The 8,177-nt window shown below is 37.2% G+C and overlaps 1 protein-coding gene across 1 annotated transcript in view; it reads left to right on the forward strand.

The window, feature by feature from the left end:
• The first annotated feature begins 4,093 nt into the window (after positions 1–4,093).
• The window catches only part of LOC107745752 (probable G-protein coupled receptor 173), a 19,424-nt gene continuing 15,340 nt past the window's right edge, over positions 4,094–8,177 (forward strand). The window contains exon 1 of the mRNA XM_016559705.1: positions 4,094–5,139. The gene's annotated coding sequence lies outside the window, so the exon portion shown is untranslated. The remainder of the gene's footprint in view (positions 5,140–8,177) is intronic.

Here is an 8,177-nt window from a genome sequence, read left to right on the forward strand (position 1 = left end):
ATAATCATTTTATTATTAATAATAAATATCATCATCATAAAGTCTCATGATCATTATCATTTTAACTGTAAATTTCTTTCCCTCCAATTTTCTCTTCTGTATTCAGAATTGTAACCAGAATATAAATAACAATTGCTCCCTGGAAATTACATAAATGTTAAATCAATGCATGCTTCTTAAAACTTATGCAGGTAATTCTATGCATATTACATGCAATATTCACTGCAACCTTTTGTGTCACTTTTATAAGAAAATAAGAGAGAACCGTGAAGGTGAAATCAGCATCCGTCATATGAAGAAAAGAATGCGTTAGTTACTTTATTGTCATTTCTCTCCTACAGTATGTGGTAAGAAGACACATTGTCACAATGTAGAACAAAGGTATCAACAGCCAAAAGCATAATAATAATAGTGATGTAGACAGTCGACTGCATAATGACATCTGACAATCCTTAATAAAAGGATGATTCACCCCAGAAACTAAAATTCTGTCATCATTTACTCACCGTCATGTTGTTCCAAACCTGTATGGCTTTCACACACACACACACACACACACACACACACACACAAATTAAAATAAAAAGTCCACTGTCCATACAATGAAAATCCAGTGATGTTTGAACCCCAGCATTCTTCATAATATCACACAGAATGTCACACATGTTTGGAACGACATGAGGGTGAGTTAGAAATGTGAACATTTTCAGTTTGGGTTGAATTATCCCTTTAATATCTTTGCTGTGTGTTTTTGTCAATATATTTTCTTCATTTTACAGTGTAATATATTACAGTATAAATTATCCTTAGTGAGGATATTGTTGCACTTTCTCACTAAACAGAACAAGCTGAAGAAAATCCCTGGGGAGGATCAACTAAACAAAGTGCATTGATTCACTTGGCAACCATTCAAATCTTTAAGCTTAGATGCCCAGAACTGCAACATGCTTGACCCTTTTGTTCTTTAGCAGTAAGGCTGCTATTTTTAAAGTATGATATTTTCTTGGCACACATCTGTATGTTTCTGGTTATCTGCATATCTGCTGGATTTTTTTTTTTTTTTACACAAATATGAGTCGAATGTGTTTTAAGTATGACTCAGTATTTCTTATTGTAGGTGTTCTCTGATTCAGCGGATTCAGATCTGTTTGTAGGCGTAGAAGATTGATTCTACATTGTAGTGTTGCCACTGAAACAGCATGACCCAATATTCATACATGATAATTATCACACGAAGTACCAACCAGTGCTGACCAAAGCGCAAATGCTGTTGTCGAAATGTGAAACTGTCTGGGATTTTGAAAACTGGGTCTCACAGTGTTTTGTTATATATGTGAAACTTTGATCTGAAATTCTAACAACCGGCACGCATTCATCAACAGAACTGCAGTGTTTAAGGCTTTCAAAAGCTCTGCTTACCACAGCTTCCACTGTAACACCAATAACCGACCGTTAGTGAGTGACCTTTCTAGCAGAGAACCTCATACTTTAGTTTACTCTACTCTGAGGTGGGTTTTGCTTAGGCTACAACACGTTTAGTGCAGATATTTAAATCTTTTGCTTTTGCATAGCAGGATGTGATCGCGGAAGTATTGTTTTTTGGGGCGTATTTATTTATAATAAAGCACACTGCAATAAAGCTGAATCAACGCATCCAATTCAAACTCACTAAACGTAACTGGCTTAATATAAAGCAAACAACTACGAAACCCGGCTGCTACAATCTCACAGACACACACACACAAAAATTACATTTACATAAATGGGACTGTCCTCACAAGAGCAAATGACAAGTTTGTTTTGATGAGAATTCTTATTTTTGTGGTTGGCAAATGTCACACATGACATGTTCTGACTTCTGATAAGCCGCATTCTGATTTCCTCTGAAAGCCGGGCGTCACTCAAAATCGACAGTCACACGATTTTACATGCCTTTAAAAATTTGCACAGATAAACACTTTCACTGGAACGAGTGACAAACGCTCTTTCTAATTACGGAAAGGAACTCTCACTTATCACAAATAAATCTCTTTAGAATCAGTGAACAATTTCCATGCTTCACTTCTGTATATTATTGATTTATATCAGTAGGCTATAGACTATTCTGTTATTTGCACTAGGCCTTGCATTGAACAGATGAACTGCATTATGGGTGAGGGATGGATACTGAAGCAGATAAAGTGGAGGTTAATTTATTCTAAACCTTTTGAATCACTTCTATAGACTATGAAACACATGTAAATAAACAGTTTTTGCCCCGAACTGGCCTTTGAGGTAGAACTCAGGGTGAAGAAATTGATTAGCACAGGAAAGTAAATATTAAGCATTCATCTGTGTTAACAGACAAGAGAGGGTTCACGCATTGTGCTATTATTAAAAAGAAAGAAAAAATCATAAAAGGTTATTGAATTCAGAAGTATGTCGTGACAAAATTCTATTAGGCCTACAAAATGACAAACACTGCAATTATGAATATGTGGTAAATGTTTTATAGAAATTGATATTGTATAAAATGTAATATTATTTTAAATATCTTACTATATTTGTTATATTATATTATTTTAAAATAACACAAAACATTTATTCAATCATTATTTTTTATTTAGCCTATTCAGCCATTATGCCGTCACCATAATGGCTCCACCACAAAAAAAAAAAAAGAAAAAAAGAAAGAAAGAAAAAAAAAAAGTAAAGTCACCATACCATATCACACCACAAAAAAAAAAAAAAAAGTTTTTTAAACCACTCCACATTGTCATCGGTGCCTTTACGGTGATTAAGAACACTAGAAGACAACCTAAGTACAGTAGCGATATATCGTTCTGCACACTAGATGGCGCTATTGCACACGTAGTGTCCTTATTCATTTACAGTAAATGAGCGTTTTCTACTTGAGGCTAATGCTAAGTGATTTAAGCTATTTTAGTCCTAAGATTATTAATAAAAAAATATAACATTATTTTAAAAATCATAATAAAAGGTGATGATGATCACATACCAGATTATACGACAATGTTAAGGGTATATTTAGCCTTGTTCTGTGAGGTAACAATGTTCAACTTTAATGTCCGATAGCCTATATCATCTTTTCATATCAGTGACCATGATTGCACTAATGCAGTGCTATAAGCATCACATAAGAATCGTCTTACCGTTAGAAAGGGAAAGCATGGGCATTGATTCATCTCTGACTGATATTTAAATTGTATACCTACATTTTTTGCTGCCTACAAATGATATCAACTTTTAAAAATATTACCAAATACGCCTTTTTTGTACTTTCATTCCTTTCAGGTGACTGATTGTGTGTCCTCAGGTCGGTTTTCCCTTTGTCGAGTAAGGCCATCTGTTCCTGCGGCTTCCAGCGGTTCAGGCAGCTGTTTGGCCAGGCATGAGGGCACGCAGCGGATGGCTGTGTCACGCAGAGACAAAACACCTTTATACCAGGAAGTTACAGATAGATTAAACGCTCACACACCAAGGGCCTACTGATTGAGCTGGCTTACAACATTCCTCACTTCAGTCAAAAATGTGCCAAAGACCCAAAAGCTATGGAGGTGAGACGGGAGTGCTGTAAAGACATTCTGGGACAATACCCTAAGATAGCCTATAAAAGCCCTTAAATTATAGGCCTACATATTAGTGCATTAAACATAGGCTATAAGTACTTTTAAAGTATATAAAGCACAACCAATTTATTATTATTAGGCCTATTATTAAAAATAAAAAATAACAATTACGGAATAGGTATTGTTTGGACTTTTAATGAAATTTACTTATTGTTGGGCTATGCCATCCTCCATCAGCCATCCTGATTAATTTTACTTCAAAAAGGTAAACAAATATGAAAATGTAATTGAAAATAATGAAATGACAGGCGTACTGATATCTCTATATATGCCATATTTTTTGGGGACAAAATGCTAATTTTACGTTTTTGAAAACACTGGGCATTTAAAAGTTGTGGTTATCTATGTGACTTCAGTGCACCACTGTGACTATGTTGGAGAGAACAGCGTCAATGAGGCTGCCGAAAAATCCCGAGACTTTTCCGAAGGAATCCGATCCAGAGAAAACTGAGGTAGAGCGCAGAGACGGGAGCCGCTGTTTTCAATTCACCATCGCAGAAGAACCCATTACATTTCGTTTATTTTTCGTTACCATTCTTAATTTCAGCGATGGCACCGGGATACTAACAATCATGGCGAATTCCCGAGCAAAGAATCGGGTCTGACTGCCATGTGTGATCCATCTTTTTTGCATCACAGATCGTACCAGGCTTATGTATTTTAAATATATAGGACGCTTACATGTACTGTGTACATGTCTCCTCATAGAATGACTACAGTATGTGAGACAACGCTGATGCCAATGGATATACCGAGGGATGATGCGTGATAAAAACGGATTTATTCCTGTCGAAGATAAGATGTGTATCGGTGTGGCGTGGGAGAAAATGTCTTTGGCTCCAGCCAGAAAATGAAGATGGGAAGAAGCGCCGTGTCCTGTAGCCCAGTAGCGAGAGACAGTCGTTATTTACACATCTAAATCTGCGCACAAGATAATGATACTGACGCTGTATCTCAGGATTAAACGGTACCACAAAACACAGCTGAAATAGAGTAATTGTGCTATTAAACTCTGCTTGATTTAGTCACCGTGTGATGGGAATATACCGCTAAGGCTTGGCCTAGCTTTATGGAAAACCCGAAGACATGACATGCACACGAAAAAAGAGGAAACGATATTTTTTGTTTTTTAAAACCCGTATGTGTGTAATATTTCAGCTTCTGGCATAATATTGTTTAAACCGTTCAGCAAAAGACTTCCCAGTGAAACAGATTTTGGTTCTATTTTTCAGACGTGACCATTCCCTGTATTAATTAATTCATTAATTATTGTTATTTTTTTCATTCTCTGTTGTTCATAAAGGACGTAGAGGTTCATCTTGGATTACAATTTGGATTCATGTGCGATTCCTTGAACGCGTTGTGTCGGGTCGAAAAAACGTATTTGCACATTTTTGTGTGTGTTTTTATTTTGTATTTATTTTAATTTTTTATATATTTACAAGAAGCTCCCGTTAAGGCCTACCATCGAGACAAAATCCATTGTCTGGAGGAAGATCGAGAATTCTAGGTAAGAGCTCCATCACATTATGACTCTCCTATTTGATGTTTATCATTATTAGGCTACCTATAAAATGGGGGATACAAGTGCTCCAGCATTTAAATAATAATAAATAATATAATAAAAACGCATGACGCATACTATGTAGGCTACTGAAGTGAAATGCAGGCCTGTTTTATGTATTTGTTATTTCATTGTCCCTCATGCAAACGTGCGCGGGCGGAACAAGACACACACGTTGTAGTTCTTCATGATATTTAATGATAACTATGCAGATCACAATGCTCAGCACATCCAAGAAGATGTGGCTGGGACTGTAGGCTATATGCGCTCTGACAGTGTCCATACGGGTCATTTGCACTTTTGCGTATTGGCTGTGCGGGTCACGTCATTAGTTCTAGGTAAGTTCTTTCATGTGTTTGAAGTAAAACAATCGACAACGCACGCGCTGTAAAAGAGGAAGTTCAATAAACGATTCATGTATATTAGTATGATGCATCACCAAGCGCACCGATAGCCCACATGAAGATGATGGAGATACGGAGAAAACGTTTTATAAAAGTTAACCATGAACGACGGGATCACATTGTTCTTTCTTTGTCGTATTAAAACGATATGTGGGAGAGTCGAAATGATTCAGGCTCGTTTGGTTGGTGAATTCCGCGTCGCCTCCTCCCACCGAGACAAACGGTAGCGATATTCACTGCTGTTGCTATCCAGCCTTCTACCTTCAACCAACTCCCTTTACATCTGACTCCTCCCAACGACATCGAAGGCCTTCTCACTATTAATGCGAGATAAGAGCACACTAAACCTCTGGAGGCAAATATTAAAGACTGATGATCGCCCAAGGGATGACAACTGTAATGGGTACAGTGGAGCTAAAGGCTTTCCTTAAGGAAAATGTTTGTGTATGTGTTCATTCCTAAGTGTGTGAAAAAAAATTCTTTTTATTGAATATTTGTGTGACAAAAGTCTATTTTGATTTAAAATCTTGTAAATATAAAATATTACTCAACCATTATGTAAAACGCCCTTAGGAGGACTGTATAATGGGGCAAAATGTATCACAATACAGGCTACTTTTTCTTCATTGAATAATTTTCTCTTATTATTATTTTTTTACTCTTATTATTTAGTTTTTATACAGTGACAGGTATCTTACAATAATAGTACAGGTAGGCCTATATTTCATCACTAAATCTTTGTGATTTGGGCCCATTTGCACATTTATCTGAACAAATGTATTCATTTGCGGAGATGTTTTGGGCACTTTTATTTTACAGGAAACCTGTAAAGTAATTTGGGAAGTAATGTGCCTGAAAATGTATGTGACAATAGCAACAAATCTGTAACATTTACAAGAAAAATCTAATCAAATCTAACCTTTTGGCATTGCGCATAATAAACTTATGGGCTAGAGTAATTTTACCTGAGGGGCTATAGTACCATACCACACCATAATGGGTGTTTAAATTCATTAGATTATATGAAGGCCAGCAGACCAGTTAGTCTTCAAAATATATAGTTTACATTCCACACTGAATATCTGAGAGACTGTTAATCATAGGGCCTATCAAAGAATTGTGGAGAATAGGAGGGTAAATTCTCTTTCATTGAGCAAATGAAACTTTCAGCCGCCCTCTTTGGAATGTGAACGTGTCTCCCACGAGTCTGTCTAGAGCTGAGAAAATAGAGAGCGGGTGAACTTTCACTTATGTAGGTGACAAGAATAACAGTACCGGCTCTGACACATCCAAATAAGTCACATTCTTGTTTAGCCCTTTTACTTCACAGAACAAAGCACGAGCGCATTAGCATTTACTGTGGGAACTGCATGCAAATTGTCATCTTTGGACCATAAAAATGTTAACACTCCCCCCATACCAGGTCACTTAACCACCTTTTTTTCAAGTGAAAAATGTGACATTAAGCACTTGGGAAACAGTTGTTCAGGTTTCATATTCCTTGATCCTTTCATCTTTTCTTTGCATAAAGGTGAGGTTCAGTGACACGCATGTAATGCGTTACATGACTTAGGCTAATATTTATCATATTTAAAATTACATTGTCGTCATCAGCCTGTTTCTACCTAAATGTTGCTACAATTGAAAACATCTTCTGAACAATAACAATGCTTAGACTACCTTTCTGAAACTGAATCACAGTGAAACTGCCAGTTCAATGAACACCTGTAACTGATGTAAAGTGGTACAATTAGTAAACTGGTTACAGCAGGTTGTCATGATATGGTTGTAACATTTTATCTCCTCTGTGACATGCAGAAACATTCACTTTAATCTCTGTTCTGGCTGATTATTCCTCATGAGTGACACTTTCCTTCTCAGTTCACCTCAACGCATACAATTCTGAGTTGCATTCAGGCTTACAAAGACACATACACCGCACAAGGCAGAAGGACCCTGTAGCCTAGCAACAAGCAGCTGTAATTGCTGTGACACAAGTGAATTAGTGTTTCTGCTCTAAAACAATGGGTCGGTGCAGTTCTATCTCCTGTTGGACTAAGGTACTCAGTGACTTTGTCATCAGCTGGCATCTACTTTTAGCTTTCTGTCTACCAGAGGCTGTTAGTCGGTGAGAGTTTGTTTCTCAGCACAAATGATCAGCACAAATGGCTCTTTAAATGCTGCCAATAGCACCACAGCAGGTGAAGGTATACACCTGAATTCATGGATCAATGCTCTTTCACATTGAGAGAGTGGGATAATGCTAGCTTGGCTGTTCTACGCAACAGCAGGGGATGTGTCTGTTTGGCAAGTGTATATGCCCTTGTCTAAATACCATCAACCAGGGCGGAGTCTGCTCTTTCGGTATGTGGGTGCAAATGAGAAAGTCTGGGTTAGGTGGAACTTCCAGAAACATTTGGGGAAAGTGGGCCAAAATGATTCATGATGTATCTATATATTTAGTTCAAGATTTCACTGTCACTATATATACTAAAGCTTTGTCCTGAAGCATTGTCGCCTGCAATGCAGATTAAAAAAGATTTCCCATCCCCAAACACTTTCATTGCCCCCAACCCCCCC

This window comes from Sinocyclocheilus rhinocerous, unplaced genomic scaffold (genome assembly GCF_001515625.1).
Source record: "Sinocyclocheilus rhinocerous isolate Xijiao unplaced genomic scaffold, SAMN03320098_v1.1 scaffold558, whole genome shotgun sequence".
NCBI classification, from domain to species: domain Eukaryota; kingdom Metazoa; phylum Chordata; class Actinopteri; order Cypriniformes; family Cyprinidae; genus Sinocyclocheilus; species Sinocyclocheilus rhinocerous.